The sequence below is a fragment of the Triturus cristatus genome, chromosome 6, assembly GCF_964204655.1.
Source record: "Triturus cristatus chromosome 6, aTriCri1.1, whole genome shotgun sequence".
NCBI classification, from domain to species: Eukaryota; Metazoa; Chordata; class Amphibia; order Caudata; family Salamandridae; genus Triturus; species Triturus cristatus.
Genome location: NC_140589.1, coordinates 1505765078 through 1505790050, shown reverse-complemented (window position 1 = coordinate 1505790050; position 24973 = coordinate 1505765078).

The window sequence follows — 24973 nt, the reverse complement described above, 5'->3', positions numbered from 1 at the left end:
AAGTTCCTCCTTCTGTAATTCAGGGAAGATCTATGCTTAGCATGGCTACTGCAATGGCTGAATTACAAGATGCCGAAATTGTGAAAAAGTTTAGGGCAGCTACATGGGCTACTCTTTCCACCTTTGTTAGACATTATAGGATCTCTGAGTTGGAACGCCGTCATAATGTTCTTGGTCGAAATGTTATGTCCTTTATAAAGTAATAAAGATGTTTTGTATTGTCGTGATGCAATAAATTGGATTTCTATGTTCTGGCAATCCAGTTGTCCATCTAGTTGCTTCCTATATCCCATTTGTGTTGAAGAAAGGCGTGGGAGGGACAGAGAGGTAATGATTCTTTTTTTTTTTTTTAAATCTTTTTATTATTATCAGGACAAGAGGTCATATCATCAATTCAGTTCAAGATACATTGCAAATTGTGATATAACAAATCAAATTAAATTGAATCGAGAACGGAGGGAATGCAAGATTCAAAATTTAGCATCAAACATATTATACTTATTCCAAAATAGCAGGTACATATTACAGTAAGAAAAAAACAGTAATCGAAAAAAGGAAAGAAACTTTTTATTTTTTTATATAAACAATGATCCCCAGATTCTTTCTATCTTCTGCAGAGATTTAACACCTCTAATCTTGGCGAGAGAAGATTCCATAATGTATGTTTCTTTGACAAGAATCCACCACTCCATAACATGAGGCGGATTACTTGAAATCCAGGTTCTAGCTATTATCAATCTAGCACATCCAAATAGAATATTGATAAGGTCGGCTTGTGGATTATTTGAAATCTGTATACCAAGCAATACACTTGTTGCATTGAGGGTTATTGGTTGAAGAATATCTGGGCTAAACCCTGCCTTACTTTCAACCAAAATTCAGTAAGACCAGGACACGTGAACAACATATGTTCTAAACTTGCGGCTATAAAATCGCATTTCGGACATGTAGTCCATTCACTACTCAGATTGTTACTAGACCACTTTGAAATTCTTTCTGGAGTGTAGTATAGCTGGCAAATAGTTTTATATTGTTGAATTCTCAAGCTAGAAGAGTGGATAGATCGATTTAAGCTGCAGAGAACGGCAGAGATCTGATTAGCAGTGATGTTTATGCCTAATCTTGCTCTCCATTTCTCCGCTATTTTCCCACAGTCATCTAATTTGTAAGAAATTAAACTTCTGTATCCCACACTAATAAGTGATCTAGCATTGATGGAGTAAAAGCATTTCCAAATGTCAGAATCTAAAATATTTAACAGCTTCATTTTGCGTATGAGATAATCATAGATTTGGATGTATTTGAAACGTGACGTTTCAGATAATTTATAGAGTGTTTTTAATGTCTCAAATGCCATAAAGCCGTCATTACCGTATAAGTCACCAAGTGTTTCTATTCCAGCTATATTCCAAGATTTAAATGTCCCATCATGAAAAATTCCTGGCAAGCCGGGGTTCGCCCATAAAGATAGTTGAGGATGAAAAAACGTAGTGTTACATTTAGTTAAAATAAGTTGCCAAATTTTAACGCTGTCTCTAATAGTCTTAAATTTCACTCGTTTGAAGTAGTTTGGATCATTCACTTTAGCTAGAAACATATTAGAATCCTCGCCGAACATAAATTGATAACAAAAATATTGTTGCCTGTTCCGAATAAACAAACTACGGAGACGACTAAGAAAAGCTGAAAAGAAATATAATCTAAAATCAGGAAAGTCAACCCCTCCTTGGTTAAGCGGTAATTTGAGTAGAGTAATTGATCTTCGAGCCTTCTTGTAACCCCATATAAAACTACTAAAGATCCCATCTAATCGTTTAAAGTAAGTATTATTGACCGAAAGTGGTATGGACCTGAATAGATACAAAAATTTGGGTAGTATACTCATTTTAATTAAATTAATCCGATCGGAAATGCTAAGTGGAACCTTATGCCACTTTTTTAAGATAATGGCAGTTTCTTTAAGAAGAGCCTCATAATTAAGGATGATTATTTCATTAATATTAGAGGAAATTTTGACACCAAGGTATGTAGCTGTTCCACACATGCCTTGAACCGGAGCCGGTGACTTATAGTTCATAATAACTTGTGTTTTATGAGTATTAAGTTTGTAACCTGATACAGTCCCAAATTTATTGGCCTCCTCAATGATACCCGATATAGCTTCTGTTACATTGGTTGAATAAATCGCTATATCGTCAGCATAAGCCGTAATTTTTAGCGAATTCAAACCATATTTAAATGGAGTAATATTGGGATGGTCTTGTAGAGCGCGTAAAAAAGGTTCCAAAGATAGCGCGAATAGCAAGGGTGATAATGGACACCCTTGCCGTGTGCCTCGAGCGATTGTAAAGCTGGTTGAAGTTAACCCAGCATAGCTAAGCTTAGCTATTGGATGATCATAGAGAGCCTGTAGCCATTTAAGATATTGACCATTAAACCCCATAGTTGTCAATGTTAACAAAATATAGTCCCACCCCACTCGGTCAAAAGCCTTTTCAGCATCCAAGAGTATCATACCGAGGGGGGTGGAACTGATCCCAGCTACATCAAATGCAGTAATGACCATGTTAATATGGGCGGTGGTATCTCTCCCCATAACAAAGCCATGTTGTTGAGGGGTCACCAGATGAGGTATAAGTGGAGCTAGTCGTGTGGCCAATACCTTGGTGAAGATTTTAGCGTCTACGTTAATAAGAGAGATGGGTCTGTATGACCCACATTGGTCTCCTGGTTTGCCCTTTTTAAGAAAAAAGACAATCCTTGTAATATTCCAAGATTTAGGTGCCTTCCCAGCAATTCCTATATTACCAATCACAGTAGATAACAATGGTAGCAATTCCTCTATACATAATTTATAGATTTCTAATGGGATAGTATCCTCCCCAGCAGCTTTACCTGTAGGTAGCGTAGCAACAGCCAGTCTTATCTCTGCCTCGGTGATATTTTCAGATAACAGCTCAATTTCTTCAGTCTCCTTTTCCTTAGTTAAGTTGGAATCTAAATATTCTTGGATCTTATTCATGGCCGGGAATTCTTCCGGGGAATATAGTGCACTAAAAAATGCCACAAATTGCTCAAGGATTTGTTCTGATTGGGTATATATCATGATATTTTGACCCCTGATCTCTTTTATAAGTGTTCTCGACCTATCATCAGCAACTTTGTATGCTAATATTTTGCCTATCCTGTCGCCACTCTCATATTGAGAGAAATGATATTTATGTAGGCTGATCGTATTTTTCTCCATAAGCCTAGTTTTGATTTTAAGTTTTGAGCTTGCTAGCTTTTGACAAATATCCGCTACATTTGAAGATCTCTGGGTCAATGCATGTGATAATTGCTTTTCTAATGTACTAACTGCGTTAACCAATGTATCCCAACCAAGTTTGTATAGTGAATTTTGTTTCAATACGAACTGCTGAGTGAACCCCCGAATACTAGCTTTGCAAGTATCCCAGACAACACTAGATGGAGCTGAGTTTAGATTGATTGCGATAAACTCCATTAAGTGTGCCTTTAATTGTATTATGTAGTCCTTATTAGACATCAAATGTCTGGGAAATGTAAATATCCTGGGTTTCTGCCAGTTCTGTAGAGTGGTAAACGATAGTATAATTGGATTATGATCTGAGGCTCCTTTGGACATATCTCCATACAGCTATTCGCCAAAATATTGTCCGTAACCCAGGCCATATCAATTCTTGAACATAGTTGGTGAGGCGCTGAGAAGTAGGTAAAGCCAGCAACAAAAGGGTATAGTGTACGCCATGCATCTTTCAAATTATGGATACGTCCAAGTTCGATAACAGCAGCTCGAGAGCGGCGCATCCTATGAAATGCTCGATGTCTGGTAGTATCTATATCATAATCCATAATGAAGTTAAAATCCCCCATTATCACAAGTTCACCGCTACTATCCAGTAATTCTATATTTAACCTATCTATAATAGAAGATACATCAATGTTTGGGCCATAAAATACACAGAAAGTATAACTGTTGCCATACCATATTAATTGAACAATGGCCCATCGCCCACCTTTGTCAACCTTTGTTTTAGTGATTTCTAAGTTTAACCTTTTCTGTCTTAGAATAGCAACACCTCTAGTTGGGGTATTACATTCAGAGCACACCATCACATCATATCCTAATTGCCCGAGAAGCTTGCGGTCCTTATAAGTAATATGCGTCTCTGAAAGTAGAACTATTTGAGGTTTATACATTTTAAGTTCTTCGGAAACAAGTCGTCTTTTATTCCTACTGTTAAGACCTGCAACGTTCTATGCCATACATCTAATTCTATACATCATCTACGCATGTTTCACCCACCCGTCCGTTCTTTTGCAAGTCCATATAACGCTCCATTAAAAGTAAATCATATCTCACTAACTTCCCTCCCATCCTGATCATTTTAGTGATTTTGTTCCCCAACCTACCCCTACAGACCCTCCCTAGGGGATTCCACCCAGGACCCCACCCCCTATCCCTAAGAGGAGGAAACCCTCTTATACCTTGCTGCCGCTGGATGGGCAGCCCTGCAAAGTAGCAGCAAAGGAGATCAACCTACCAAGCTACATGTACTTGTTTATTTATGTGCAGTTTAACATTTAATAAAGTCATGATCGTGTAGTATTTCTCTTCCTTTTTCCCCCTTTTTTCCCTTTTTTTTCCTTCTCTTTCCTTCTCCCTTTTTCTTTCTTTTTTCTACCCGGCCCTTCTTCTCCCCCTCCTACCCCTCCATTTCATCTGCCCCAACCCCTCTTTTTTTAAGTCAGCAATTATCAACTATTGTTGCGATACATGTAAGATAAACAACATCATAAAAAATCTAAAATCATTGGCACTCAGACCTTTTCCTTTAACTCCCCTTCTAGGATGTAAGTTTATACAGCACCAGTTCTGCCTCCTTCTCATCTGTGAATAGATATGTACACCCCCCATTAATCACCTTTAGGCGAGCCGGCTCCTGTAAAAAAGTCTGACCGACTAAGGATTTAAATGGGTCTATGAGCTGGCATAACTTCCAACGTCTTTCCATAGTGCTGTTACTTAAATCAGATCTTACAAAGAAGGATATAGGGTCGATTACGACCGGGGAGTTATGCCTAGCTTTTAATGAAACCGCCTGTCTTAGCAGGAAATTGCCAAAATAAATCAAAAAAGGACGTGGAAATTTACTCCCCCTATTCACTGAATAAGATGGCAATCTATGGACTCTCTGAAGCTGGGAGCCCCAGTCCCAGTCCGAAAGATTGGGGAAAGCCTTCTGAAATAATAATACAACATATGCCCTTGGGACAGCCCCTTCAGACCCTTCAGGTATACCAAATAGTCTAAGATTGAGACGTCTTTGTCTATTTTCCATATCTTCCAGTTTGTCCTGCAGCCGCCCGATTTGTTCCTGATGATTATTAACAGCAGTCTGGTTACAAACAGACATTTCCTCGGCAGCCATAACCCTTTGTTGTAGCGTTTCCAAATCCTGCGCAACTCCTCCAATTTTGTTATTTAAATCCTGCATAGAATTCTGTAATTTAATATTATCTTCCCTTAATTGAAGGAAGTGCTGCTGACTTTCCTTATGCTGATCAGTCAAAGTCTGTAGAATAATATTAAGAGGAAGATGCGATTTTCCAGGGCTATCAGGATCGATTGTAAGGGTAATAGTTGGCGAGATAAGTGCAGAGACGCTCACCGTAGTAGGGGCTAGAGACTGTTTGAGAGTATGTTCAAAACCTGAAGGTGAGCACTCATCCCCTACAGGTGTCACGACATCAGTCACAGAATCAAGCCCACATAGTGATTTAAGAACTATTGGTGATACATTAGTAAGACCATGGGTGGGAGACAGTAAAGAAGATATTGATATGTCCGCTTGTGTTTGAGATTGAGTTGGAGACACTTCTTTTATCTGATCTCTAACTAGTGGATTAATACCAGAGAGTCGTAGAGCCATTTTCTTCACCCTCCCGTTGGCCTGAATCCATTTATGGAGTGGACTATTATCAACTGTTGGCCTCCCACGTAATTCTGGGGTGGCTGTAGAGACTTTAGAAATAGCCGGAGTTTTACCCTTCTTAAGCTTATTTTTAGCTTTGACAGAGTCCGCAATCGAGTTACCTAGAGTCTCTAACTCCTCAGAAGATTCCTCCTCTTCATTATTAAAGCTGATAACTGTATCTTCTAGGTTTGCTGTGGTCTCTACGACCTCTTTATTTAATGTTTCATTTGCATCGATAGGGCCGACCTGTAATCCTGGGCTGAGGCCGTCTAACTCAGCTGAAATAAAAGCAGCAGTCACCACGGTATTTTTTTTGTAAGACACATCCTCTATAATGTTGTTGGGAGTTTCTGAATTAGCAGTGCCTGCTGAATCATGCTCAATATGTTTAAATGTATTAATGTTTCCCCTGTCTGTTAAAGACTCCCCCTGACTGTTCAAAGACACCGCCGTTGTCACTCTACCCACACCGGGCAAGCCGGCCTTTTAAGAGCTCGTATCAGTCTGAGCAGCCATAGTCTGAACGAAAACAGGCTCAACACAGTATAATCCCAGTGTAGGAGAACCGCCTAAATCAGCGTTTACATTTACTGGTGCGTTATAGTCAACGGGAGACCTCCCTTCCTTTTCAAGCCGAGGATCACTTAAGGCAAGAAACAAGGGAGGACGAATCAGCAGCTTACCAGAAATTGATGCTGATCTCTCAGGCGGGAATGGTTTCTGACTGTTTCACCATTGTTTTCAGTCCTGTTTGCAGCAGAGGCTAGATTCCCCTGGGAGACAGTGACAGAAACTGCCGCTGGAGCATGAGCTTGAGCATTCCGCCCAGTACGGGCCCCCTGTGCTATTGTTTTAGGAGCAAGATGGCGCATGACGGGGAGGAGCAAGATGGTGGGTTGAAACGCCACGGAGCTGCAGCATTTCGGAGGTCCCTGCTTTGAGCTACATCTGTATGGAAACTGGGTCTAATCTGATCGTTTAGTGCGGTGTCATGACCACCTAATCAGCTCTACAGACTCTTCTTGGTAAATAAAAAAATTAAGGTGCTACAACAGAAGCCTTTTTTTGCACTAATTGAAACTGATGCATCAACTCTATAGAGCATTACGGCGGATGCTGTGGGCGGCTCGTTTCGCAGTGCTGATGGTGTTCAGGTGGTCGGAGTTCCGCCTACCTGGAAGAGTGAGACTTGCGATCTTTGCATTCCTGGTGTCTCCAGCCCTCTACTCTTCAGACGCAGACACGGACAAACACTTGGGTTTTTCCACCATGGCTCCTAAAACAAGAGGTAATGATTCTATTACTTACCGGTAATGGCACTACTTCAATTCCTTCTCCCTCACCTTCCTGCACATCCCCTTCCACCCTCTAAGTTTGTTTGAAATAGGCTTGTTTATGCACAGGAGGAAGGGGGAGAGGGAGGAACTTTCATTTGTGGGATGGGATGTCTGATTGGAGGCAGGGAAGCCTCATTTGTGTTGAAAGAAGGCTAGGGAGAAGAACTAGGAGCAATACCATTACTGATAAGTAATAGAAGCATTAACAGCCTTGTGGCAGAGTTTGTCACCTGTGTGCAGCCTTTCTGGAAGCACCCATGTATTGAGCTGTATACCCAGTTACCAAAAGAAATGCTCTTTCTCTAGTTCTCTGTGTTTGTAAGATTCATGAGGGTCATAGGGTGAGGGATGTACGTATCCAAAGTGCAGTGGGTGCAGTGGGGCTGGAGCCCAGGGGACTCACATTTAAATTGTTGGAGATGTAACCAAACAAATGTGATTTGCTGCACATTTTGTGGTCCTATCTCAAGATCAAACGTTAATTAATCTGGGGTAAGTTAAGGACTATCAGTAATGTCCACATTGTTCCCTCAATTCAATTGACTATACTACATATGTTTGATATACTAGGACTCAAATAGATAGCTGCCAATATCTCTGACAGCTGCCATGATATGTATTTCATGAAAACGCAGATGACCAGAAGTACCCACTGTAAGAAGTGCCAGCCAGAAATACTTAGAAATGCTGACTGTGGACATCTAGTCTGTCATGATCGACAAGATTCCGGGGCCTTTTTGGAGAATTTATTGACTCCCTCAACACCGTGATTGATGGATAATGAAATGTAGGCAGGTTATCTGCCAAAATACTATAAAACCATGGTAATAGGGAACTAATTGAATGACTGCCTTTAGAAGAATGTTACCTTAACATGACCCTGACAAGTCATGTTGAGATGTTGATGTTGCAAACAATTTTTGCTTCATTGAGCAGAGATGTCTATTGTCCATGAGGGGATTCCGTTGGGAGGTAGTAGATTAATACATCTACGCCCACCGGAGCATTTACTTGTTTTATGAGAACAAAATGGGGAAAGTTGACAAAAGGCTTGAGTTATTATTGGGTTCTGGCATGCATAATCTGGCTCCACATCTCGACTAAAAACCACTACAAAACTTACTTTTTGCCTAAATTTATTTATTTATTTGTAGTATGTGTGCCTTATCCATTCTGGTATTTTCCCCCATGTGTCATTTTGATAATGTTCACAAAATTATGTATGAATCTTAGAAGTTAGGATTACATAATGGACACTGACTGGAGTAGTTAAAGGGGCAAGGACAAAGTATTTTAATAAATGCTGTTATGTAGTGCTGCATAATTCATGATAATGTTGTGATTTTCAGACTGGATGGCTTATTAGTGATGGTAATTTTCAAAACACTATTAGAACTGCTTATGTCAATATTCTTGTAGGATCTTTTTAAAAGGCTTTATTTTTGGCCTTGACATGGGGAGTAGTTTCTAAAGAAATAACTGAAGAAAATAGAGAAGCTGTTCCAGGATCCTTTTCCTAAGATTCTGCTAGATAGGTTTGGGATATAGCCACAGGTTGTCTTTAGCTCAAAGTAAGAGTTACACCCACGAGGCACATGGAAAGTGCATGAAAGAATCAGTAAGGCAAACCTTTCACACCAACAAAGAGAAGTGGCTCGAGCAGGTGAGAGCGATGGGGAGGGTAAGGCGGGTTGGGGGATACTTAACAGACGACGATGAGGAAAAAGTAAATAAATAATTAATTTTCCTTCAGCATCGTCTGTCGAGTCCCACCCACCCCGCCTCACTGCCCCACCACTCTTACCTTCACAGGCTGCTCCTGCCAAAACTCAGAGTTCCTTCTGCTCCGTGGTCCCACCTGTTTCAAGACCTCCTCCCTTCCCACTTCTGTGCTACCAGGATGAAAATGCTCACCTTAAGTCATGACTAGGGCCAGGGCTGTAGCTTTGGAAGTGAAGCTACGCTACCAGTCCTGCCTGGTGACTGGGTCCTATAGTTGTTTTGCAAGGACCAGTGGGTATCTCTGCTCTGTAGTCTGTATTGGTACTTAGGGCTGTCAAATGTATTTGGGGAAGAAGTAGATCCACATATGTGTCACTTATTCCCAGGACTAATGAGAAGTTGTGACCATCAGTGCTCTTGTTTTTTCTAAGAAAGTCTCTTCATATGGATCTCTCCTCCTTCTGGGGTCTACTGCCTCTGTGATGGAGTCCTCAGCATCCTCTCTTCATTTATTCTACAGTCCTCTCCCCCCTCTGCAAAAGGAGTCCTTTTCTGTTTTAGATTTTCCTCTGTTCTTGCTTGCTTCAACTCCTCATGTGTATGCATGAGGCCCCAAGGGGCAGGATCTGTTGATGCCAGTATGCTGAGAGCCCCTCAGTCCTAGGCACTATCTGATGTGGGAGTAGGTGATGGCAAACATCTGCGTAGGGAAAAAGGTCATGCATCCTGAGCAAGAGAAAGACTGCCTCTAAACATGCTTCTTATGAAAATCACCCATCCCTTATATAATATAAAAGGTTTACCCAGACCAAATGACGGCATGTGGCCTAAGGCATTTACAGCCCACCTGTGCCTCCATTGCGTATTAGATTTGCTACTGTGGTCTAAGGAAATCAGTGGACCCACATATGGCATAAGGGAATCAACTGCTTCATAAGTTGTCTGAGGAAATCACAGCCTCACCACACTTCCTTAAGAAATTACAGGTTACTGGTTATTGAAAATCACATATAATTACAATGGATGGTTTCAGTTCCTATGGGTTAAGGGGAACACAGCCACTAATTATGTGGTGTTATAGAGAAGAGGGGTAGTCTCCTGGGATAGGTGAGTGTGCAAAGAAAGAGGAAGGTACTCCTTAGTTTGGTACGTAGTGCCCTCACACACCCTTTCGAGTGTATAGCATCATCATCGGGCAAGGTTGCTCCTCGTGGGGGTGGCGCTGCAGTCCCTCACGGGCCCCAAGGGGCTCTCTGGCGGAGATCTTTTAGGAGTTTGCCACAGTGGTGAGTGCGGGTATGTGGGAAGGAAGTGTTCCTAAAAGATCTCCGCCAGAGAGCCCCTTGGGGCCCGTGAGGGACTGCAGCCCCACCCCCACGAGGAGCAACCTTGCCCGATGATGATGCTATACACTCGAAAGGGTGTGTGAGGGCACTACGTACCAAACTAAGGAGTACCTTCCTCTTTCTTTGCACACTCACCTATCCCAGGAGACTACCCCTCTTCTCTATAACACCACATAATTAGTGGCTGTGTTCCCCTTAACCCATAGGAACTGAAACCATCCATTGTAATTATAAGTAATAATTTTGGGAGCATTGGTTCAGGACCTTCTCTGAATAGCTCCTAGTCCCCCCTCTCCATTTTTTGACTATTGAAAATCACACCCTGCACTGATTTTCATGGATATCCCAGGCAGCTAAATGGGTTGAAAAGACCAATCATGATAGCCAGAAAGTCCACAATACAGTTTTGCAAAGAAATTCAGCTATCTGGTACTGTGCCCTCATCTACTTACTAAGCACAATCTTCTACTGGGCTGTCCTGCCTCTTGAGTACAGACACCACCATTTCATGAAACCTTTAACAGTGGCATAGCAAGGGTGCCATAGGCTCAGATTGAAGCAATAAAAATAGTGCCTTTTCCTCTTGTTTACTGGTTAAACAAACAGCTATATTTGGTTGATAGTCCTTAACTTACCACAGATTCATTAGCGTTTGATCTTGAGATAGGACCACAAAATGTGCAGCAAATCACATCTGTTTGCTTACATCTTCAACAGTTTAAATGTGGGTGAAGGTGAGATATATTTAATTTAAAAGAGTACCAATACAAGTTGAGAAAAATCTTAAAACAAAGGAATTTGAGACTCGCCTCCCTGAAACACTTGCCAAAGGTGAGGAGTAGAGTCAACCATTCTTGGGAAGAATATTGGCCTTGCAGGATATTCTTCCAGCCAGTTCTAGCTGAGTCTTCCTTGAGGGAGATAAAGACTTGGTTAATCAGTGCACTTATAAAATGGACACTACTCCCCCAAGCTTACACAATACTCTAAGGTACTGAGGGAATGGGAGATGTGGACATATCAATAGGAAAGTGGCCCAAGCTCTCCCACATAATATACGCTAGTTGACAATATTGCCAGAAATGTTTGTCACCCAATCCAAATTTGGTATGTAAGTGGTGAAATTATTTAAGTGAGCCTTTCAGGCAATCCAGTATATTAACAAGACACCAGATTTCCAGCATATAGGGCTGCTTGAAGGACGTAAAGGTCTGTTGTAGATTGTTTATGTACAAATTTCCATACTGCCATAGCTTGGATTACAAGGTTATCCATTGGTTTTAGTGATAATGATCAATATAGGTGATCTACTGCTACCCCTTGAGAGTGCTGCAGTAGTTTCTTTTCAATGTCTACATAAGCAGGACGTTTGGCTGTCTGGTGTGTTCTGCATGCTAGCTGGGAAAGATGATGCACCAAATAGTATGATTCCATGTGTGAGCAACGGGCACCTGCATATGTAGTATGAGTATGGACTTTATAAACTTTCAATCTAGGTTGGGCATCTCACCAAACAAATCTTTTAGTGTCCAAATTGATATGCTTCAGCAACAGTTTTGGATCAAGTAAAGGTAACATGCCAAAGATGTAATTATATTGAGGGGCAACAATCAATTTGTATTATCTGGATCTTATCTCACATCACAAATTAAGTGAGTGGTGTGTAATGGAGTGACATGGCATGCTGTTGAGTGGCATGCACTCCTCTCATGCAATAACGCCAACTCCGAAAAGGCCCCAAAAAGTTTTAATTTTCAATACATCGAGCTAAACAAAAGCACCCAACGCGTTTCGGCGAAGCCGCCTTGTTCACGGGTAAATTCATTTCCGTTATAAACGACCATTTAAACAAAACATTACTCGTACAAGTGACGTAAAACATAATAACAGTGAAAAAGGACTAATGCTCAAAAGGAATGCTCAGAAAGCTGTCAGCCATCTTGTAGTGGTTTTCGAAGGTACATAAGGACAAAGCAATGTGTATATTAACAGATAAGTACATAATACCTTCCATACACAGACTTTTCTATGTAGAAAATGACAGGATAAATTTGTTATTAGAACTCATATCTTTGTCCATCACCGGACGAGGCAGAGGAAGAAGAAAGACTATGGGAGATTCAACACCATACACAAACAAATCAGGAGGGGCGGATGGTGGAAAAACAACAACAACCCCGTTGGGAATGGAAACAAGGGGACAAAAGAGACGAGGAAAATGAAGAACTGCAGAAATGTGGTAAATCTTTCTAATCGCATTTTGAATGTTGTTGAAAATGATGTATTACAGTTTGGTCTTTCATTCTGCCCGACCAGCACATTCTCTTATGCTCAGGAGAGAATTGATTTATATCATTTCACACGGAAATTACGGCTACACAAATGGCATAAACTGAAGGCCAAAAATACTATACACTCTAGGGAAGTGACTGTTACCCCTGCAGTTGAATCCATCAATGAAGTGGACCTAATTGCTCTCAAAGAACTTGAATGGGACAATATGGAATCATTACCTATTGATGCACAATCATTGTGCTATAAGGTTAACTTGAGTTGTCCCAATGATTTCAAGTCTAAATCGATCTTTAATACTGTGATGCCCTCCAGTGGTATAGACATTTTTGAAATACTGGTAATCAATGACCTTTAAAAGTTGGCCAAAAAAAGACGTGGTCTCATGACAATTTAACCAAAACACAAAGATTGTCAGTAAAGTCCCTTCAATCAGGAAGTGTTGGCAGCCATCTTAGAACCGAGGCACAAGAAACCAGGGAAACAAATGCGTAAAACAAGAAACCCCCAGGGCCAAAGAAAGCATTTTTTTTTAAAAACAATCTGCGAGATGCACGGAGGATCTGCGGATCCGGCCGATAAAATACAAAAAACGAAGCGCGGGCTCCTGCGCTTCATTATTATTTTAGCACCCGGGTGAGCCAAGTCCCGGGGACATTGTAAAAAAGAATTGTGGGGGCCCAGGGGGACCCCCGCAGCCCAGGGGAACACCACCCCGGGGCTATGATAAAGTATTTGTGGGGGGCACATGGCCCCCCGCAGTCCTGGGGACCGCCACCCTAGGGCTTCTTTTTTTAATGTATGGGGGCCTCAAAGGCCCCCCAAGCCCCGGGGACCGCCACCCCCGGGGCTTTCATTAATTATTTGCGGGGGGACCGCCACCCCGGGGTATCATTAAAAAAAAAAAAATACCTGTGTTGGGGGCTCGAGCCCCCCACACGCCCCGGGGACCTCCACCTCCCCGGGGAACTAATATGCAAATTTAGGGGTCCGTTACAGACCCCCGAGCCCCAGGGACCACCAACTCCCCGGGGCTGTATATTGTTTGGGAAGGGGGCTGCACGGCCCCCCTTCTGGAGCCTAAGATGGCCCTGGGGACCGTCACCCCCAGGGTCTGTTCCTGCAGTGTCCCGGGGTGCCTACCTCCAGGACACTGCAGCTTGGTGTGGCAGGGCGGGAGCCTCGTGGCTCCCGCCCTGTCATAGTAAACACTGGTTTGAATTTTGGAAGAGAGAGCAGGAAACCTGCTCTCTCTTTCAAAATCCAAACCAGATTGCTTTTCCTATAAACACTGGCCATGCCTCGGGGATGGGGTCCCCGGAGCCGAATGTGGATCAGTGACATCATCAGTGATGTCATTTGAGATGTCATTAGTGATGTCACTGACCATGTCATGAGTGATGTAATATGTGACGTCATCAGCAGTGCATTGCGGGGGTGCGCGTTATAATTGGCTGAACTATATCGGGGGAATTTCTATGGTTTTGTATGAGTGAAATGTCCAACTAACTTTTTTACAGTGAATATATATATATAGAGAGAGAGAGAGAGAGGGACAGAGAGATAGATTGGTAGATCGATAGATAGATAGATAGATAGATAGATAGATAGATAGATAGATAGATAGATAGATAGATAGATAGATAGATAGATAGATAGATAGATAGATAGATAGATAGATAGATAGATAGATAGATAGATAGATAGATAGATAGATAGACAGATAGATAGATATGTATTCACTGAAAAAAAAAAGTTACATGGACTTTATAGTTAGGCTCAGAATTCACTCATACAAAACCAGTGAAATATGGCAGTTATAGTTACCTGAGCTAACTATAACTTACACCCCCCTGCAATGCACTGCTTATGACCTCACATATTACATCACTCATGACATGGTCAGTGACATCACTGAAAACATATATATACTTCGGTACTGCAAAGGTTAATGTAGTATACTAAGTCTACTACTAATGAGTGATACTACCTTTAATATATATCATGTGAGTGGCTGTGTGGCTGTATGTATCCTTGTGCAAATTATTCTGTGAGTGGCTTTATTGGTGTATAAGGAGGTGTGTGAGTAGCTGTATGGGTGTGTGAGATGCTTTGCGAGTGGCTGTATTGGTGAGTGAGTCGGTGTGTCAGTGGCTCTGGGTGGGTAGGTGGGTGTGTAGTGACTGCATGGGTGAGTGAGTGGGTGTCTGAATGGCTGTATGAGTAAGTGACTGGGTGCTTAAGTGGCTGTATGGGTGAGTGGGTGGCTGTTTGAGTGGGTGTTTCGTAAAGTGAGGTGGTGTGTGAGTGGCTGTATTGGAGAGTGAGTGTCTGTGTGAATGGCTATATGGGTGTGTACAGGGATATGTGAGTGCTTATATGGATGTGTGACTGGGTATGTAAATGGTTGTGTAAGTGAGTGTGTGAGGGGTTGTATGGAGGAGTGAGCAGCTTTGGCTGATTGGGTGAATGAGTGGGTGTGTGAGTGACTTTGAAGGTAAATACATGGGTGTGTGAGTAGTTGTATGGGTGAGTGTGTGGTTATGTGACTGGCTGTATGGGTGAGTATCTGGTTGTATGAATGGCTGTATGGGTGAGTGAATGGTTGTTTGAGTCGCTGTATGAGTGAGTGCATGGGTGTGTGAGTGGCTCTATGGAGGAGTGAGTGGTGGTGTGAGTACACGTACAGGTCTGTGAATGAGTACATCAGTGGTTGTGTGGATGTGAGGGCATATGAGATGTTGTATGGGGTGTGAGTAGGTGGGTGAGTGGTTTTGTAGATTCAGTCATCAGTGATGTCATCAGAGATGTCATCAGTGATGTCACTGACCATGTCATGAATGATGTAATATTTGTAGTCATAAGCAGTGCATTTTGGAGCCTAAGTTATAGTTAGCTCTGGCAACTATGACTGCCGAATTTCACTGGTTTTGTACGAGCAAAATCTGAGCCTATCTATAACATACCTGTAACCATTGTTTTTTCTGTGAATTTCTAAGATTTTTTCAATTTTATTTGCCAACTATCACAACCCTGTAACTTTTGGTTTTTAGGATTGTAACTTTTTATTGATTTCAGAAGGGAAAGGGATAGGGAACAACAGCTGTCACCCACATCCATTGGCCGACTAGGAATAAGCAGTAGAACTTTTAAATTCGGATTACAGAATCCTGCACCTACATCCCTTGGCCGGTGCGGTAGGCATGTGAACAAACAGAAAATATAGGAAAGGGGGGAGAAAAGGGGGAAAGGGAAAATGATATCCAAATTCAGTGCCAACTTGGAACAGTAACAGCATGTGCTCACGGAGCTACTGACTAGACTTCACTTCCTCTTCTCCCCTGGATCTACTGGGGGTGCGCGTGATGTAATTTGCAATATGCGTAAGTATATTGAGCAGGTTAATTGTTGAAATTCTCCCAAGAGGTGTGTGATACAAGTGCCCCATCTTTTATTGAACTTGGGTAAGGTGTGGGTGACTGTTGCTGTCGATTTCTCCATCCCTAAGAGATCCCAAAGTTTATGGAGCCAGTCTACGTGGGTAGGAACCACATCAGTGCCCCACTTAGCCAGCAGGACATGTTTTGCTGCACACAGCACCAGTGCAATGGCTTTGCCCAGTTCGGAGTGTAGTGGATATGTCAAGGCATTGGGCAACCCTAATAGGACATAGGCCGGGAAGCGGGGTATTTCGGTGTTGAACATTGTGTCAATGTCAGTCAAAACTTCCTTCCAATACCTATGGAGTTTGGGGCAGTGCCGCAATAGATGGGTAAGTGTGCGTGAGTGAGTGCAGTGCCTCCAACATTCATCCAGCCTCCCCTTCTGCCATGAAGCCAGGCGAGCCGGGGGGTGATAACAGTAGTGTGCCAACTTTAGTAGAGTCTATTTGCCCACGGCACTCGTCGCAGATGTGCGTGCACCATGTATGACATCTAACCACTCCTTGTCTGTAAAACTGCATTCGCATTCCCGCTCCCATCTCTTCCTAGCTGGGGTGTGTAGTGGTGTAGGCAGGGTATTTAAAAAGGAATATATATCAGACAACAGACGAGAATCGTCCGCCCGAGTGAAAAGCCAGCGTTCCTACTAGCATGGGGCTTAACCGTAGGCAGAGACACCCAGTGTCGGACCGCTAAATAATGCCAGTATTCTGAGTCGGGAAGCCCAAAGGACTGCGGAAGGGCCTTAACATCCAACAGGCCGTTCACATCAAACAGGTCCCCAATCCGTTTACATTGCGCCTCCGGACAGTTTGCAAACGCTTTCTCGGACTTGGCCTGGGGAAAATCTGGATTTCCGATAATTAGCCTAAGTGGTGAGATTAACTGGTGGGCGGAACACACCTTATCCCAAACCCCAACAGTTGTTCTGACCACCTGCGAGTTATATACACCTGGCGGGCCATATTTGCGCTGCAACCACGGGATCTTCCAAATATGGATGCCCGCAACAGCCTGGTTATGTTATGTTATTAGAACTTTTATAGTGCGCAGCTACCCTAGGGTGTCCCGGCGCTTGCTGTAGTTCTCCCAACACCCAGCAACAAGAGAATCAAAACAACCATGTTTTGAGCGCTTTCCTAAAGCAAAGAAGATCCTTCGAATTCCTCAAATCAAAAGGAAGCTCATTCCAAGCCTTGGCCGCCCCTGCTACAAAGCTTCTCCCTCCCCATCTGGCTTTCCTTATAATAGGAAGGATGATAAGTTTTGCTCCCAAGGAGCGCAACGATCTTGCTGGAACATACCAGCGGAATTGTTGTCTCAGATGTAGAGAGCCTGTGTCCTGCAAAGCGCGGAAAACTAAACAAAGGGCTTTGAATAGGATACGCTTTTTTACAGGCAGCCAGTGGAATTTTCTTATAGCGCTGGAAATCGGGGTGGACCTCGAAGTTCCCGTAAGCAGCCTAGCTGCTGAGTTCTGGAGCATCTGGAGTTTACAAAGATCACCTTCCTGCATGTTCAAATAAAGACCATTGCAGTAGTCGAGGCGAGACAAAATCAACGCTGTAACCACGGTGAGTTTACAATCCAAAGGTAGAAGCGGAAGCACTTTCCTCAGGCTCCTAAGAGTGTAAGAGGTGGTGGAAACTACAGCATTCACCTGAGCTTGCATGGAGAGACACTCATCCAACACTACACCCAGATTTTTGACTTTCCTCGAGGGGACTGGAAGAGTACCCGTAGTCTCAGGCCACCAACTCGGCGTCCAAGAAGCACCAATGTTTTTCGGTCATCAGGCAATGCCATTCGACGATATATCATAGCTGCGCGGCCTGAAAATATTTCTGCAGATTGGGTATTCCCAATCCCCCCTTGGCCAGCGGCAAATATGTACGCGCCTTCGCCATCCGAGCCCGCTTACCCATGCATATAAAGGCTTTGAGTGCCTCCTGCAATTGTCTCAAAATGGCTGGGGAGGCAACAGTTGCATCACCTGAATGAGGTAGAGGTTCTTCGGCAGGAAGGTGATTTTTACTGCTGCTCTGTGGCCCATCCAGGAGAGAGGACCCCCTCGCCACGGCTGAATGAGATATTCCACAGTATGCAACAGGGTCACATAGTTATGGGTGATCAAACTCTCTATCGTGGGCAGTATTTGGATGCCCAGGTAGTGAATACCCTGCTGTGATCACTAAAAGGGAAACATGGACTCTAAGTGAGTCTGTTCCTCCCGAGGGATGGTGATGTTCAGGGATTGTATTTTAGCCGTATTTACTTTAAAGCCAGAAACCTCCCCAAACCGAGCCAGCTCCTCCAGGAGGGGTGGTAGGGAACCATGCAGGTTGGTAACCATCAATAAGACATAATCCGTGTATAGGTGTTATTATATGAGATTGGCCCCCCATCCAAACACCCTCTATTTGTTGGTGACATCCGATGCATGCTGCCAGAGGCTCCATGTAGAGCGCAAATAGAAGAGGAGAAAGAGGGCAGCCCTGGCACGTCCCTCTTGAAACCGGAAAAATTGGGGACAGGTTGTTATTCACCCGTACCAGCGTTTTGGGATCCGCATACCCCACCCCAACCCACCCCCGAAACCGGGGTCCGAAGCCCACCGCCTTCACTATGCTGTACAAGAAAGGCCAATGCATGTGGTCAAAAGCCTTTTCGGCGTAGATGGATAGAAACAGCGTCGGGACCCGAGAGCGCAGAGTCTTATCCAGTAGATGAAAAAGCTGCTTGGTGTTATCGCTGCATGTTCGACCCGGTATAAAACCAGACTGGTCAGGCTCTATCAAGCCCGGCATGTGCCTGCCCAGTCGCCCTTCTAGTATCTCAGTGAATATTTTAGCGTCCATGATCAACACAGAGATGGGGCGGTAGGAGGCACACAGTTGGGGGTCTTTCCCCGGCTTCGGTAATACCGTGATGATCGCCATGCGCATTGATTCTGCAAGTACCCCCAAGTCGCTAAAGGAATGATATAGGCGGCTCAAAATGGGGGCCAACAAAGTTGCATATTGTTTATAAAAGGCCGCTATAAACCTGTCTTGGCCCGGCGCTTTCTCCACTTGCAAACAGCCTATTGCATCCAACACCTCCCTAGTTGTGATGTCCTTCTCTAACTGTTCAGCCTGAAAGGGTAGCAGTTTTGTAATGGGAGCCTGCTCAATGTATAGTGAACAACTGCCTGGGGAAATGTCCCCCGCAGTGTACATTTGTGCATAAAAGAGGCCGAACTCCGCCGCTATATCCTCATCTCTCGTAAGAGGAAGTCTGCTGCTATCAATGACTGCCTGTACACGTCTAGAGTGTGCCTGCGCCCTCAGTCTATGCACCAATAATTTCCCTGCCTTATTACACCCCGCATAGTACTTCTGCCGTGTTCGCAACAAGGCATACTCAGCAGCGCCCATATCTAGCGCTCTAAGCTGTTTCCGCGCTGCATTCAATTGCTGCCTTTTTTTATTTGTGGCCACACGCCTGTGCTCCTCTTCCATTTCTTTTACACTAGCTTTGAGTGTGGTGCGCTTTGAAGCTCGCTCCCTATTAAGCCTAGCCGCTATCGCAATGTAGGTCCCTCTAACAACTGCCTTAAGGGCTTCCCAAAGCGTGATCGCAGTCTCTGGCTTGTTATTGACAGAGATATAATCTACTATGGCCAACTCCACCTCCTTTACTGCCGCGTCATAAGTTAACAATTTAGGGTTGAGACGCCACATTTTGCTATTCAAGTGTGTAGCCGGGAAGCGAACATCTAACAGAATCGGGGCGTGGTCAGATATGGCTGCTACATCGATAGTGGCTCCGGCTACTCGTGGACATAAGGGGGCTGAGACCAAGAAGTAATCGATTCTAGCGTGGGATTGTTGGGACACAGAAAAGAAGGAGTGACTGTGGATTCAATACCCGCCAAATAGCAGTAAGCCCCGCCTCCGCCAACCAACTGACCCCTGTGAGGGGAACATCCCTGTAGACCCTAGACGTGGGGGGATCTATCTATAGCAGAATCCAGTACTAGATTAAAATCGTCATCTATTACCAAGTTAGAGTCTGGGGATGCCAGCACTGCGCCCAAGGCTTGATGGATAAAGGGTTCTTGCTTTTCATTGGGGGCATAGAGGGTAGCTATAGTGAGTGTATGTTGAGCCAATGACACCCTCAGGGATAACAGCCATCCCGGGAGCTCGGATTGCACCCCTTCAACCCTCCCTTGAAAGTGTGTGGCCACTAAGCTAGCAACCCCCGCCTTCTTCCCTTGACCTGGGGACCAGCATTGGCAATCAAACCATCGCGACCACATTCTCTTGCAGTCCTGTTTCAACAGAAGCGTCTCCTGTAAAACGCAGATATCACAATGGGCCGCCCTAAGCTGGTTCAGTTTTGCTACTCTTTTGGCCGGCAAATTGAGCCCCCTAACATTCAAACTAAACACCTTTACCATAATTCAACAAGTACAGGACTTCCGCAGTAGTTCCCGACCTTCCCCGCATATCCCCGACCTCGAACCCAGACACATAGTGACCCTGCTTGAAGAGAAGTGGAGCACAAAAACATTGAGGAAACAGAACATCAAAAACCAAAAATAGAACAAAAGCACCTGTAGGTGCCTAACTTATGATTGTGTAGAGAGGGTCCATGTCACTGGTCATCCACAGGAGAGGGGTGAAAGAGTAGAAAATCACCATCCCCGCCACAACCAGTAAGTTACGGAAGGCACTAATATGTCCCGGGGGGCCAGCCGACCCACTCCAATATAGCCAAGTGGTGAATGGATCTCCGCTAGTCATCATCATGTTCTGGGGACCGGTGGTGTTCTGAAAGCTGCCGTAATAAGTCTGAACGTGCCTTGATACTTTCATCATTCGTGGGCTTCGCATGTTGTGATGAGGGCGGCCCTTCTGTTGCAGCGTCGCCTCCGGGTCTCCGCAGTGGACAATTGTGAGCTAGGACGTTGTGAAGAAGAGTCCTGTTCCAGCTCAAGCCCCAGGATATCCGCCGCCTCTGAGGGTGTGCGTGTCACTCGCGTCTCCCCTTGCCATGCGAAAATTAGACGGTATGGGTGGCCCCACCTGTATTTCACTCCTTTGTCTCTCAGGAACGTCGTCACAGGTAACCCCGGACGTAGCTCGCAAAGTAGCGCTACGCGTAGCTACGCAAAGTGCACTTTGCACTACACGAGCTACGCGTAGCACTTCGCGAACTGCGTAGTACCCTGTTCGCACTGTGCAAGATGCCGTTTTCAATGATTGCACAGTGCGAACAAGCATCCGGCACTGTGCAATCATTGAAAACGGCATCTTGCACAGTGCGAGCTGTAGTTTTCTGCCGCTCGAGTAGATTTTTATTCGAGCGGCAGCTTTCTCAACGCAGACTAGTAGTTTCTCATCGCGAGCGGTCGCGAGCATACGCGACCACTCGCAATGAGAAACCTGACCTCCCCGCGTTGAGAATCTCGCCGAGAGGTTTATTTTCCACGCTCACGATCGGCAACTTGATGTTGCTGATCGCGAACGAGGAAAAAGTCTCGCCGGATGACCGCGAGCAAGCAAAAAATGACCGCTGCACTACGCTACGCGTGTTTGCACTGTGCTACGTGCAATTCGCGTAGTGCGAAGTAGCGCAATCTTCGCAAACTACGCGAGCGTAGTGTAGTTTCTTTGCCCAAGCTTAGTCACAGGTCGCATGTCCCTACGCCTCTAGAGGGTAATAACTGACAAGTCCTGGTATAAACGGACCTTGTGACCCTCAAAGAGAACATGTGACTGTAAGTCAGGTCTCTCACTGGTGGGCTGCCTTGTCTAGCAGAGATCTGCTGCCCCAAGATTCCCCCTCCGGTTCGTGACCCACCGCCCGCCATGGCAGGGAGTCCAATCACAGAGGCTGCCCTGGGTGACAGGGTCTCCCCTGCACTGGGGGAATACATGTGCACTAGGGCCGGCTCCTCCCGCTGGAGCAATAGTTGAGGGAGATCCACCAAGCAAAACCACCGCAGTCCCCAGGCGCTCTCAGTACCAGCGCTTCCTTGGTGCCTCCCGGTATGGCACTCAGGGCACTGTTGTGGGGTGGACCGCTCACCGCTCCCCGATCAGGATGCCTGTGCACCGCTGCCCCCTCCTTCCTCCGCTCTCAAAATCCCCATATGCCTCATCTGTCTGGGGTAGATTCGCCGATCGGCTCCCTGTCTGAGAGCGGCACACACCCGCCACTTCCGCCGCCTTCTCCAGCAAAGCCCAGCCCGCTCAGGCTGCCACTCCTCGGCTTCCACGGAACCGGTGTCTATGCGACTGTCATTTTGTGTATCCTCACCCGCGGCGTGACCACAAACTCCGCTCAGTGCCAGTCCCAGCTCTCACCACCGGGGTTGCTAAATTCGTGGTTCCGCACCACTGACCCTCAGCTTGTCTTGCTGTGTGTTAAGGACAGATCCCCCGGAACCCGCTAAATGACACTGCTGTGTGGCGGAGCTCCGAGCCTCCACAACCGCACGGGCGCCATCTTGGACACGCCCCCTAACCTTTGGTTTTTAAGTGAATTTCTAAGGTTTTTCCAAATCTCTTTCCTAGCTATAACATCCTTGTAACCTTTGTTTTTTTAAGTGAATTTCTATGGTGTCTAACCAGATGTCATGTTTCAGAGTAGTGGACAAAAGGGGACGTGGCCTCTGACCAGCTCTCAGGAATCCTGCTGTATCGGACGATATGGAGGTAACAGGAGTGCTTCTGGCCCCCAAGAACCCTCAGCATCCAAGAGCACTTCATCCCCCAACCAGCAGTGCACCAGGAAGTGCATTTGCAGAGTTGTGGAGAAAGGGTGTGTGGCCTCAGAAGACTTCTCAGCAATTCCATGGGTGGGACTTACTAGTGGTAACAGGGAGGTTTATTGGCCCCTAAGGACACTCTAGAGCCAAGGGGACTTCATCTCCCAATCAGCAACGCACCAGATTGCAGAGTGGTGCAGAATGGGGTCGGGGCCTCCGGTGTTGTGACAGTTGATTTTTCTTTTTTCTTTTTTTTTACATTATAAGGGAAGGGGGCCCTATGGTGCCCCCATGTTAATCCCTGCACCATGTGGCAAGCACGTTGAGGTGCCTGTTATGCCATGCAGTGATTAACAGAAGCTCCCATTTTTCCATGGGAGCCTGTGTTATGGCCAGTATATGGCCGCAGCAGAAGCTCCCATAGAGAAATGGGAGTATGCGAACATACTATGTACAGTCGCATTGTAATGGCAGTGTCGGTACTGCTGAGCAAAGGTCTGTCGGTCCCGAAACTGCAGCGATGTCAGGCAGATGTGAGTCTGCCCAACATCGTAATCAGGTCCTAAGTGTCTCATTCACTGTATAAGTATTTGACAGAATCTGTGAGACGATGCACCAGTCCTTCAATACTTCTGTAATTAAATGTGCGACTGCCTCAGTACATCTGTGAGTGGGTACATCAGTGTCACAATGGATCTGTGATTTGTTGCGTAAGTCTCCCAACTAATCGGTGAGTAGGTGCATGAGTGCCTTTGTACATTTGTAAGTAATTATATGACTGTCTGACTGGATCTGTGAGTGGATACATGAGTGTCTAAGTGGGTGTCCGAATGGATGTGTGAGTGGTTGTATTAGTGTCTCAGTGGATCTGTGAGTAGGTGTATGAATGTCTCAGTGGGTATGTGAGAACATACATGAGTGGGTCTGTAAGTGGGTGCGTGAGTCTCTGAGAGGGTCTGTGCATGAGTGCTTCACTCTCCAAGTATGTCTGTAAGTAGATGCATAAGTACCTGCATTGGTATGTGAAGGAGTGCATCACTGCCTGAGTAGGTATGTGACTGGATATATAAGTGTGTGAGTGAATATATGAATGGGTGTATAAGTGTCTGAGTGAGTTTGTGAGTGCATACATAAGTCTTTGACAGTGACCAGCGAGTGTGTGCAAATATATATATTATTATATGTTTTCCAATATTCGCAACGATGTCGCTAGTCGCAATGTCCCCTCGATTGTACACGGGGGCCGCGCTGACAGTTGCGTCATCATCATGAATATCACATTTGATTAAAAATCTATTTTGGACATATAACTTGTTGCACTAACACACCCATTTCTCAAACATGGGATCAGTGTATCTCCACCATGACCCATGTTAGCTTTCACACAAATTTTTAGCCCGGGCACCCTTCCCGGATGATAAAATGGCGTGTGCAACTTTTTATTCAAGTTTCATCCAGTCAATCAGAGCATTGAGGTTGGCACGTGTATTCGCAATTTTTCACAAAAGTGTTGCAAAATATCCACGTCCAGAGATCTCACTATAATTTCCAACTTACATTTCTCAAAATCTACTGAACATATTTGCACCAAATAAGCAAAAGGTACTTTCTTTTTTTTCTTTTCCAGCCATACAACATCACATACTGTAGTGAAGATTGCTATCTATATACGTACAATGCTAAGTTAGCACAACCGCGTTAGATGTTAGAAAGCCATCTTGCCGCTTTTGCTGCTTTTTCACACGACACTGTAGTCACATGTTATTAAGTGAGAAATGCTTACTCGACTTTGCTTCACATGAGAACTGTCTGTTGTTCACATCGCTAATAGTGAGCAGCGACCTTGGTCTGTACATTGTGTAAAGAAACAGTCTGGGTCGCTAGACGGTGCATGTTGTTGGGTTCAGGTTGATCTGCCCACTATTTAGCCATAACACGTACGCAGCTGCGAATACCTGAAAGTCTGGTGCTTTTAATATTGCAGTTGCATATTTTTACACACATTCGGAAGAAGAGCTGTTCCCAGGAGCAGAGTCTAGCTGATCCTGTGATGTGATCGCACTGAGCTGATCTT